Here is a 13,175-nt window from a genome sequence, read left to right as displayed (position 1 = left end):
GTGACTTGGCTGCAAGCCCAGGCGCCATCTTGAGTCCACGCTGGCAACAAGCCTGGGTGCCACCTCGGTCCTGCCGAGTGGGCCCCAACATTTGGGGTCTTGTTGAGAAAGTTTTTATCTGTGCCTATGTGTTGCAGTGTCGGGCCTATGCCCTCTTCAAGGAGGCTCAAAGTCTATCATCTAATTTTCAAGTGTTTGATCTATCTTGAATTGACTCTTCTGCAGGGTGAGAAAGTGAGATTTGTTTCCATTTTTCTGCATATGGTTAACTAGGTTTGCCAACACCATTTGTTGAACAGACTATCTTTTTCCAGTGTATGTTTTTGTCCCCTTTGTCAAAAATGAATTGGCTGTAAGTGTGTGGATTTATTTCTGAGTCTTATATTCTGCTCCATTGGTCTAGGTATCTGTTTGTGTGCCAATCCCATGCTCTTTTTATTACAATGGCTTTTAGTGTAGTTTATAGTCAAGGATTGTGGTACCTCCGCATGTTTTTGTTGCTGAGAACTACTTTGGCTATTTTGTTGTTCCAAATGAATTTAAGGACTGATGTTTCTATGTCTGTGAGGAATGATCTCACTAATTTAATGGATATTACATTGAATCTGTAGATCACTTTTGATAGTATGGCCATTTTGATAATATTTCTTCTGCCTATCCATAATCATGGAATATCTTTCCATCTTCTAAGATATTCTTCAATTTATTTTTTCAATGTTTTATAATTTTCTTTGTAGAGATATTTTAATTTCTTGGGTAAATTTATTTCTAAGTATTTTATTTTTTATGGTAAATCCTGAGGGGAAGTGTTTTCTGAATTTCTATTTTAGTGGATTTATGGTTGGTGTACTGAAAAGCTTCTGATTTTTTAAAATTGATTTTGTATCCAGTCATTTTGATGAATTTGTTGATCAGTTCTATAAGTCTTTTGGTTGAGTTTTTTGGATCTTATAGTATCATGTCTTCTGAAAATAGTGAAAGTTTAAGTTCATCTTTTCTTATTTGTACTTCTTTGATTTTCTTTCCTTGCCTTATTGTTCTGGCTAGGGTCTCAAGTACTATATTGAAGAGAAGTGGTGATAATGGATAACCTTGTCTTATTCCTGTTTATGGGCTTATTGTAGATTACCTTTATGATGTTGAGATATGTTCCTTCTATTTGGATTCTCTGCAGTGTTTTTATCATAAATGGATGTTGTGTTTTATCAAAGGCATTTTTAGTATCTATTGAAATGATCATGTGATTTTTGTCTTTCGTTCTATTTATATGATGAATTACATGGATTGATTTTTTTTTTTTTTTGAAACAAACTTGCTTCCCTGGGATGAACTCTACCTAGTCATGGTGTATGATTTTCTTGATGTGGTTTTGAATGTGTGTCGCTAGTATTTTGTTTAGTCATTTTGCATCCAAGCTTATCAAAGATACAGGCCTGTAGTTCTCCTTCCTTAAACTGTCTTTATTTGGTTTTGGCATTAATGTGATGTTAGCTTCATTGAATGTGTTTGGGAGAGTCCCATTTCTCTTTATTTTGCAAAATAGATTGAGGAATATTGGGATTAGCTCTTCTATAAAGGTTTTAAAAAATTTATTTGGCAAGCCATCTGGTCCTGGCTTTTTCGTTGATGGTAAGCTCTTTATTGCTGTTTCAATGTCTTTGATTGCTTTTGGTTCATTTAAATTTTCTATGTCTTCTTGACTTAGTTTAGGAAGGTTGTATTTATCTAGAAAGTTGTCAATTTCTTCCAGATTTTCCATTTTGTTGGAGTATATTTTTTCGAAGTAATTTCTGATAATCCTCTGGATTTCTGCACTGTCAGTTGTGATATTTCCTTTTTCATCTCTTCAAAATTTGGGGTGAGCCAGGCGTGGTGGTGCACGCTTGTAATCCCCGCACTTGGGAGGCAGAGAAAGGAGGATCGCACAGGTTTGAAGCCAGCCACGTGATCTGGCTTAGGAGACCCTGTTTCCAAATAAAAATGTAAAAATAGATCTGGAATTGTATCCCAGAGGTAGAAGGGCTTCTAGAAACCCCAGTACCACCAAAAAAAAAAAAAAAAAATTGGGGTTGATTCTTTTTTTAGTTAAATTGGCTAGTGGCTTATTTATCTTGTTAATATCTTTAGAGGAGCCAGATTTTGGTTTTGTTGATTTTATGTATTTTTTTATTCTCTACTTCATTAATTTCTGCTCTGATTCTAACAAATTTCTGCTAGCAGAATGTTAGCTTTGGGGTGAGATTGTTTCAGTTTTTCAGGGGCTTTGGGGTGTGTCAGTAAGTTATTTGTTTAATGATTTTCTGTTTTTCTTATATGAGCACTCTGAGCTATAAATTTTTCTCTTAATACTGCCCTCAATATGTCCCAGAGGTTTTGATATGTTGTATCTCTATTTTTGTTTGTTTCTTGAAATTTTTTTATCTCACCCCTTACTTCTTATATGACCCATTCTTCATTTAGAAGTGTGGTGTTCAGTCTCCACATGTTTATGTGGTTTCTCTGAGTCTTCTTATAGTTGATTTCTAATTTAATTCCATTGTAGTCTGAAAAGATAAAGAGACATATGTTAAATTTTTTGAACTTGCAAGTGTTCACTTTGTGGCCCAGGATGTGATCTATTTTGGAGAAGGTTCCATGAGCAGATGAGAAAAATGTGAACTCTCCTGTAGTTGGTTTTAATATTTTATATATGTCTAACAGGTCCATTCGATTAATGGTGTTCTTTAAGTCTGAGTTATCTTTACTGACATTTTGTCTAGAAGATTGATCTAATGGTGTGAGAGGTGTGATGTAGCTCCCAGTATTATTGTATTGGGATTTATATATGACTTAATATCACAAAGAGTTTGTTTTATGAAAGTAGCTTCACCTAAGTTTGGGGCATTAATTTAATTATCATTATTTCATCATGCTGGATTGTTCCTTTTACCAGTAAAAATGACCTTCTTTGTCTCTTCTAATAAGTTTGGACTTGAAATCTAACTTATCTGATATCATAGCAAAAACTCCAGCTTGTCCTTGAGTTCCATTGGCATGGATTACCTTGTTCAGTCCTTTACCTTAAGTTTGTTGCTATCCTTACTTGTAAGGTGTGTTTCTTGCAAGCAGCATGTGGATGGGTTATGATTTTGTGTGTGTGTGTGTGAATGGTACTGGGGATGGAACCAAGGGATTTCTTTACCTATGGGCCATACTCCCAGACCTATTTTGTATTTTATTTGGAAACAGGGTCACTAAGTTGCTGAGAGCCTCACTAAGTAGCTGAGGCTGGCTTCGAACCTTTGTGATCCTCTTGTCTCAGCCTCTCTAGCATGGGGATTATAAGTGTGTGCCACTGCACCTGGATAATGGGTTCTAAATTTTAATCAATTTTGTAACTTTATGTCTTTTTATTGGAAGTTGAGGACATTTAAATTCAATGTGATTATTGAGAAATGATTTTTAATTCCTAACATGTTGAGCTTTTACTTCTATTTGAAATACTGGTTGTTTCTTCTCTTTTTAGTTGTCTGCTGGATGGAAATTTTTGTTTCTCTGTTTCTGATGTGTATTACTTGTTTCTTCTTTGTAGTAAATCTCTGAGTATTTTCTCTAGTGCTGGTTTTGAAGACATACATTCCTTCAGCTTCTGTTTGTCATGGAAGATTTTTATTTCCCCATTTAATTCGAGAGATAATTTTGGTGGGTAGAAAATTTTTGGCTGCATGTTGTTTTCTTTCAGAATTTGTAATATGTTACTCCAGGCTCATCTGGCTTTCATGACTTGGTTTGGGAAATCTGGAGTGGTTTTATGGTTTCTCTCTGAAAGTCACTTTGTCTTTTGTTTTTGTTTCCTTTAAGATTCTCTCCTTGGCTACTACATTGGTTAGTTTGACTATTATGTGGGATGTGGAACCTTTTCTCTGATCTTATCTAAAGGGAGTTCTATAAGTTTCCTCTACCTGTGTGTCTGTCTCTTGCTCTATGTTTGGAAAATTTTCTGCTATTACTTCTTTGAAAAAAATGTTGAGCCCCTTTGTTTCACCTTCTTTTCTTTTCTCTATGCCAATTATTCTTAGGTTAGCTCTTTAAGATGTGCCAATATTTCTTCAATGTCTAATTCCTGTTCTCACTTTTCTATGTTATAAACTATGTGATCATTTTGGAGTGATTATCTTCAAGGAGCAAGATTCTACTTTGTTTTTTTTTTTTTTTTTTTTTTTTTGTGGTACTGGGGTTCCTGGAAGCCCTTCTACCTCCGGGCTACACTCCCAGACCTATTTTTGCATTTTTTTTAAATTTGGAAACAGGGTCTCCTAAGCCAGCGCGCGGAGCTAGCTTCGAACCTGCGCGATCCTCCTGTCTCTGCCTCCCAAGCGCGGGGATTACAAGCATGCGCCACCACACCCGGCAAGATTCTACTTTGAATATATGCCTTTATTTCAATGATTGCATACTTAATTTCAGACTCTCTCTAAATTCTTTTCATAATTCCTATAATATTTCTACAGTTGTATTCCTGATTTGACCTTGTGGAGATCTCTACAATTCTGTGTTATCAGGTTGTATAATTGTGGAGTTGTGGTAGCACATTGCTCCCTTGTGTTTCCTCCTTTTTGTGACTTCAGAAGTTTCCCTCTGTTGCTGGGTGTGGTGGCGCACGCTTGTAATCCTGGAGCTTGGGAGGCAGAGACAGGAGGATCATGCAGGTTTGAAGCCAGTCACGTGTACTGACTTAGGAGACCCTGTTTCCAAATAAAAATGTAAAAATAGGTCTGAGAGTATAGCCCAGAGGTAGAAGGGCTTCCAGGAACCCCAGTACCACCACACACACACACAAAAAAAGAAGTTTCCCTCTGTTGTTCTTGATAGATTTCTGTCAGTCTCTAGGTGTCCCCTGGTATATCCAAAGTCAGCTTGTATTGTATTCAACAGCAAATTTTGAGGAAGGAGGAAAGTGCAGGAGTAATCAAAGGCTAGGATAAAATCTCAAATAGAGTTGAATAAAATGAGAGTATATGTTTGGTAAAGTAGTAAATACTAGAGATTAAGAGAGTATGAATGAAATAGTATTTTAGTAACCAATGTAAAGTTTCTGATATGAGGTAGATTTGATAGAAGACAAGGGAGAGATAAAAAACAGAAAAAGGATACGAAAGGGATAGTGAGAAGAGAGTTGATATGTACAAAGAAAGAAGCTTGGGAAGAGGGAAAAACAAAACAAAACAAAAGAAACAAAAGGAGAAAAAAAACAACCAGGCATACATACACACACTCAAACACACACACACACACACACGAACAAAAAGCCGAGTGTGGTGGCACAAGCTTGTAATCCCTGCCCTTGGGAGGCTCAGACAGTATAATTGCACTGGTTCAAAGCCAGCCTTAGCTACCTAGTGAGGCACTCAGCAACTTAGTGAGACCCTGTTTCCAAATAAAATAAAAAAATTCTGGGAGTATGGCCCAGAGGTAGAACGCCTCTGGGTTCCACCCCCAGTACCACCATCACCCCCCAAAAAAAACCTCAACAAGAATTAATGCAACTCTACAAATAAATGACTATTCCTCAGATACATCTGCTGTAGTTTCTGTCTGTGAAGATACCAAGTACCACCAGGACCCTTCCTGATGTGAGTTTGGTTCTCTAAGATTTTCTCATGGTATGCAGATGGTCGATACCATTGGGGCTGGGTTAAGTATTAAGCACAGGTCACCCTCCACACTTTCTACTGGTTTGGAGTCTCAGTCTTTCTATGCCACCATTGGTGATGTATGCCTCTGAGACCAAACTCAATATAGGAGACTTGTACTTCACAGCTAGGGCTGGTCTAGTTGGAACTTCTTATTTGGGTCTAGTGTTAAGCTAGACTTTGACCCACATTTTTTGCTGATCAAAGCCTGAGTCTGTCTGAGCTTCTGTTATGTCCAACAGCAGCACCCTTTCCCACTTTCACAGGACTGTATTGGAAAGTCTCAGACCCAAGTTGTTTACTGTAACTGCATGAGTCCCTAGTGGTGCCTGGCTGGGTGTTTTCCTGCAGGAACTGCAACCTCATTTACAGTATTATTGAGCACAGCTCTGAGTCTCTGGAGGGTGTGGTAATCTCTGCCACCACTCCTCCTTCATTGGGCTGAACAACAAGATCTCAAACCCAGGGAGTTTATTGTGGCTATGTGAGTTTTTAGGGGCACAGCGCTGGAAGTTCTCCTGCAGAACGCAGTTTCACATATGATTTTGGTGGAACTCTGAGGAGTGTGGTGAACTCAAGTGCTGAGTTCATGGTGGTGTAATGGCGCTGCTGTAGTGCACTGCAAGACTGGTGGGTTTCTATTCTGGTGTTGAGCTCCACTCTGGGTCCCTGGAGAGCATGGTTAGCTCTTGGAAGCTGCAGCAGGGCTTTGCACAAGGTAACTTACATCCTGTGGATCTGCAGCTGCTCACTTCAAATCCTTATTTTCCTTTTTGTCTTTGGAGTGCAGTGCTTTTGAGTGTGTGCTGGTGTGGCACCTGCTACCGCAAGGTGGGCAGAGTTTTTTATTCCTCTCTGGTCGGTCTTCTAGTCTTCCTTTTCTCTGTCTCTTGTGTTTTTATTTTTCTACTGATAGCATTATCTGGCTTTGTAAAGCACTGTTTTTGAGGGAACAGAGATCAAGTGTCACTAGGACTCGTACTCACTGCTACTCTTGGTCATCATCTTCCACTAACCTGTTATTCATTTCTCCTTAGCTTTCACATATTAGGGAAAGCATCTGATTTCTTATTTTTTTGTGACTGACTAATCTTACTTAGCATAATATCCTCCAATTTCATCCATTTCCCTTTAAATAATGTAATCGTGTTCTTCTTTATGGCTGAGTAAAATTTCCTTGTGTACATATCCCACATATTTTTAATCCATTCATCTGCTGGTGGACATCTTGACTGCTTCCATAGTTTGGCAATGGTGAATTGGAAAGCTATGAATAGAGCTACACATGCATTAGTTTGCTAGTTTGGTTTCCTTTCTTTGGGGTAGATACCCAGAGGTGGTATTGCTGGATCAAATGATAAATCTGTTTTCATTCTTCTGAGGATCCTCCATATTCTTTTTCAAAGTGGTTGCACTAATTAGCAATCCCACCAACAATGTCTTAGAGTTCCCACTTCTCCACATCCTTGCCAGGATTTGTTGTTGTTTGTGTTTTTTTTTTTTTTTTTTTTTGGTGGTACTGGGGTTCCTGGAAGCCCTTCTACCTCCAGGCTACACTCCCAGACCTATTTTATATTTTTGAAACAGGGTCTCTTACGCCAGCGCGGCTGGCTTCGAACCTGCGCGATCCTCCTGTCTCCGCCTCCCAAGCGCAGGGATTACAAGTGTGCGCCACCACGCCCGGCTTTGTTTGTGTTTTTAATGATTGCCATTTTATTTGGAGGCAGGTGAAATCTCAGAATAGTTTTGATTTGCATCTCTCTGATTGCCAATGATGTTGAGCATTTTTTCATGCATTTATTGGCCATTTAAATTTCTTCTTTCTGAAGTGTCTATTTAATCCACTTGTCTATTTTTTGATTGGGTTATTTGTTTTCTTAGTGCTGAGTTTTCCAATAAGCAGGAAAAATTAAGCAATGGTAAAGAAAAACAGCAACCTGGAAGATAATATGTACAAAATTTATTACAGATAAGGAGCAATTAGATGATTTTAAAGAAATTTTTTAAATGTGATAGAAAAGAAGAAAATCAAGTGGGGAATTTTAGCATTACATATACATAGGTAATTAACATAAATGGTCTTTAAAACAATAGTTAGATGTTCAATTTCACCAATTATAAGATGGATACAAATTAAAACTATAACATTTTTAAAGTATCACATTTATGTAAACTAAAAAGTTTGATAAATGCCGTTGTGGTGGCACACACTTGTAATCCCCAAGCGTGGGAGGTAGAGACAGGAGGATTGCGCAGGTTAGAAACCAGCCATGCTGTCTTAAGAGACCCTGTTTCCAAATAAAAAGTATAAAATAGGTCTGAGAGTGTAGCCTAGAAGTAGAAGGGTTTCCAGGAACCTCAGTACCACACATACACACAAAAAAGTTTGATAATATATTGTGTAATTGATACTGTGGAAAAATAAAAAAAGACTTATGTATTGCTAGTGAAAATCACCATCATGGAGAGGAATATTGCAATAACAAAAAACAAAAACTACCTATAAATGTGCTTTGTTTTTGCCCAACAATCCTCCTTACAGGAATTTACCATGAAGATACAGCTCCAAAAATATGAAAATGTATATGCATTACGGAATTTTTCTCTGCCCTTCTTCCATCCCCCTCAGTTATATTACCTTACTTGCTAATCTCTGAGCATTCACAAACATATTAAATTTAATCACTAAGCCAAACATGAGGAGAAGGAAGGTGGAGGGAATGAAGTGAGAAGTGGGAAAGGGCTAAATGAGTGATGTGTGCATGTTTTCCTCTACCATCTTGTATCCCATTATGAAGTATGATTACAAAGCACCAATAAAAAATGAAAAATAGAAAATTAAAATATATATATAGCATTATAAAAAAGAAAATGCATATGCATATTGTTATTTTTAGCATTCTTTATGCTTGCAAAATGTGTACAACTTAAATGTCTATACATCAGATATTAGTTGAGCATATTACAGTATATTTACATACTATGACACAATGCAATTGTAAGAAGGAGACATATCGCAGTGAACTGATATAATATATATATACATATATATGTATATATATTATAACATACATTATATATGTACATATATACTATATACTACAAAAATAAGTGCAAAAGAGGAAACAAAATATTAGCTTTTTTGTAGAAAATAAAAATCTGAAGCTAAGAATTTATGTTTTAATTTGAGCAAAATTAAATACATGAAGCAGATATCAATGAAGATGGTTAATTATAGGAATGGGTAGAAATGACAGTGAAATATTTTGAGCATAGCATTATCATGTTTGCATATTACTTTTATATACTTTTTATTTTGAGTGCTACTCATGTGTTTTCTTCTGAAAATTAAACTTAAGAAGTAAAACAAACAGTTAAGACATAAACAGAATTAAATATAATAATTTTAAAAGAATATAAGTATTACTAATTAGGGTTTGACTACTGTTTTGAGAATGGGAGTAACATAGCTGAAAACAATTATTTTCCAACCTAGAACACCTCTCTACAAAGACAGTGGATAAATAAGCAGTTTTATTATTGAGTGAGAATCTCAGGTATTCCCCTTAGATATTGTAATGACAGAAAGAAATATCACTCTTTTATATAGCCAGAGAGATATTATCTATTATATACATGTTCTCAAGTTCAATAATAACTAATCCTCAAGTTAAGAGAGCTTGACAATATCAGTTGTTAATGTTGTTTATTCTAAATTTACTTGGTAGTTGGGGTCATAATGGGTGTTAGGAAACTGGTTTTATATAAAGTAAATATGAAGGTATCATGCCAATGAGACTGAATGAAGGCAATTTTTCAACTTACAGGCAAGTGCCAGCTCTAGTGAGGTTCTTACTCTCCCATAGAAACTGAAGCAATATTTTACTCACTCAGTGTTTATTTACATTTCATAGGGATGGCTTCCATGTCATTGAGAAAGCCATTACTGGAGTATAAAACTGGCAAAAAAAAAAAAAAACAAACCTGTCCTTGCACTATAAACTGTTAGTCTAAAGGCAAAAATAATCTATGTACATAGTAGGTTTGTTTTTCATAGTAGTGTGGACTAGCAATTCTGAAACTATTTTCTGTGTTTTCAATAAGAAATAAGCACATACATTAAGGGCAATAGGAGATATATTTCTCACTGTTTGGGAAGGAACTTACAAATATCAAAAGAAAAAAAAAGCTGAAACCCAAATATGTGATATGAATTGAAATGGCAGGTATTAGTATCAATTCATGACTTTAGTATATAAAGACATATAGAAGAAACAGATGCATGTATCTACATTTACAAAATGATGCTCCAGTAATGATGACCAAGAGCCCTGATCTTGATTATAAAACATCAACTTTCCATAAGCAGTGTTTGGTCTTGGAAAAAAATGCTGATTTCATGGCTGAAGTAGAAAAATGCAAGTTAAGACAGAAGCATCTTTTTAAAATTCAGAACAAAAAATGGTTAAAGAATATTAAAATGTCAAAAGACACACAATGTCTAAATTGTTTTACACAACTTAAGCATCAAAATTAAGAGTAATTTTAATACACTAACAAAAATAACATCTTCATCCATTTTTATATAAATATGTTAATAAAGTTGTAGACAAATTTATAAAGAAAGATGGAAAACTCTTTCAACATGTGTGTGTGTGTGTGTTTGTGTGTGTGTGTGTGTGTGTGTGTGTGTGTGTGTGTTTTACTGGGGATCAAATCCAGCACATTCTATCTCCAAGCTACACCCCCAACTCTATGTTTTATTCTTTATTTTGAAACAGAGTCTCACTAAATTGCAGAGCACCTCACTAAGTAGCTACAGCTGGCTGTGAATCTGTGATCCTCCTGTCTCAGCCTTCCAAGTACTGGACTTACAAGTTTAGGCCACCATACCTGGCTAAAATATTTTTTTATAAGCAAGACTCATCAATAGATGCTTAAACTAATAGGCAAAAATTTGATAAGAAATAAGAATGTTAGCTGGGCATGATAGCCCATGCTTGTAATCCCAGTACTTGGTAGTTTGAGACAGGAGGATCACAGGTTTGTGGACAGCCTCAGCTATTTAGTGATGCCCTCAGAAACTTTGTGAGAACCTTTTTCAAAATAAAGAAAAAGAGGGCTGGAGGCATAGCTTGGAGGTAGAATGCTCCTGGGTTCAGATCTCAGTACTAAAAAAAAAAAAAAAAAAAAAAAAAAAAAAAAAAAAAAAGAAAAAAAGAAAAAGAAATAATAATGTTAGACTTTCCCCACAAATTACATGTTAAATAAAAAATTAAAACTAGTGCCTATAAAGTTGTAAAACCTTGAAGATACTAATTTATTCTATTGATCAAATTAAATTTAACAAATAATAGGACATACCAACATGTTGTACCTCTTAATAACTCATTTTTTCAAAAACATTATCTTATTAAAAAGAAACATTAAACAACAACAACAAAAAAACTACTAGAAAAGCAAAGGCAAAATAGAACATTTGCAAAGGACATTATTGGAATAGTAAAATTTGGACTGAGGGCTGAAGAGTAGCATTTTGTAAGTGGTAAAACACCTGAACTTGTTAATTTCATGGTGGTCATATTCAGATTGTAAGAATATACACATTTCAACTCCTTGACATAATGTATCTCAAAGTATGAACTTATTTATTAAGTAAATTCAATAAGTACTTTCTAAGCTATTATATAAATATGGTATATAACTATATAAAACTCTATATATGTACATATAAATTTAAAAATATACTGTTACCATCATTATCTAAAAATGTATATGCAAACATACAAAGAAAGAGAAAATCATAATGTGAATGGAGAAAATGTATAATTCATAAATCTAATAAAATATATATGATAGGGCTTTTCATTCCTTTTGCAAATTGTATCAAGATATAATTTATATCTTGAAAAATATATATTTGGAAAAAATAAATCTTTACAAATAAAATGTGATTAAAATACTAATCTGGCTCATGTTTTTTAGCTTACAATTTTTATCAGCAGCTAGTGAGATGATACTGATGATCCTGAGAGTCATTCAGAATAACAAAGTGATGGCCACGCATGGTGGCTCATACTTGTAATCCACGTGCTTGGCAGGTAGAGACAGGAGGATTGTGCTGGTTTGAAGCCAACCTTGCTGGCTTAAGAGACCCTGTTTCCAAATTAAAAAAAAAAAAAGGTCTGGGAGTGTAGCCCGGAGGTAGAAGGGTTTCCAGGAACCCCAGTACCACCAAAAAAAAAAAAAAAAAAGAATAACAAAGTAACAAAATTCATTGAGGGCTTACAACAGTCATCATAAAGCTCTCTCAATATTTGCATCATGTAATTGCTACAACAACCTTTTCATATGACTATCATCATCTTCATTTTGCAGAAGATGTTTAAAAGGGATGATATGATTTTTTATAGGTCACTAAAACAGTGTCAGAATATTTGAATTCTAAAGTCTCAGCTAATAATTAAACCTTTGCTTCATTCTAAAATTTTTTTCTCCATATAGTAGAATTTGTATTTTTTAATACAATAATAGCCAGGGGTAGTGGTGCACACTTGTATTCCTAATACTTGGGAAGCTAAGACAGCAGGTTCACAGCCATCCTCAATTACTTAGTGAGACCCTCCACAATTTAGTGAGACCCTGTTTGAAAAAAAAAAAAAAGGATAAAAAATAGAACCAGGAGCCAGGCGTGGTGGTGGATGCTTGTAATCTCAACATTCAGGAGACTGAGAAAGAAGGATCTCAGTTCTTATGCAGCCTCAGCTACTTAGTGAGGCCCTTTGTAACTCAGTGAGGTCCTGTTTCAATATAAAGAATAAATAGTAGGGCTGGGAGTGCAGCTCAGAGATAAAATGCCTAGATAGAACTCAGGTTCCATCCCCATTATTAAAAAAAAAAAAATAGGGCCTGGAATGTAGCTTAGAGGTAGAATGCTCCTGGGTTCCATCCCCAGACACACACACACACACACGCACACACACACACACACACATACACACACACACACACACACACACACACACACCTATTTGTGGAGCAAATAGGAAAAAAGGGGTTGTATTAGGTGAAAAATATTATTTAGTAAAATATCTTGAAATTTTCTGGGTAAACTTAAAAAAGTAGGATTATTACAACTGAGATATCCAAACAGAGAAATTTTAAGAGATATCCATGCAAATCTATCCACCAATGACTCAGAATACAAAGAAAACTACATTTATATGGCATGATATTAGATGTGTAGGTATGTCTCTATTTTTCTATCTTTCTTGCTGCATCAATTTTTATCTACCTCCTCATAATGGGGGAGGATAATCGCATACATAGACAGCAATTAATTATTTAGATCTGAAGAAGAAAAACATTTGTGATACCTAGAAACATAACCTTTATATAAAAATAAAGGTTTATATGTTGGTAGAAAAATCTATATTATAAAGAGAAGGTTTAGAAGGTAAAGAAAAATGTTTACAAATAGTTATGTAAGTTACTGAAAACTCA

Source organism: Muscardinus avellanarius (genome assembly GCF_963383645.1).
Source record: "Muscardinus avellanarius genome assembly, chromosome: 15".
Taxonomy (NCBI): domain Eukaryota; kingdom Metazoa; phylum Chordata; class Mammalia; order Rodentia; family Gliridae; genus Muscardinus; species Muscardinus avellanarius.
Note: the sequence above shows the minus strand (reverse complement) of the source record.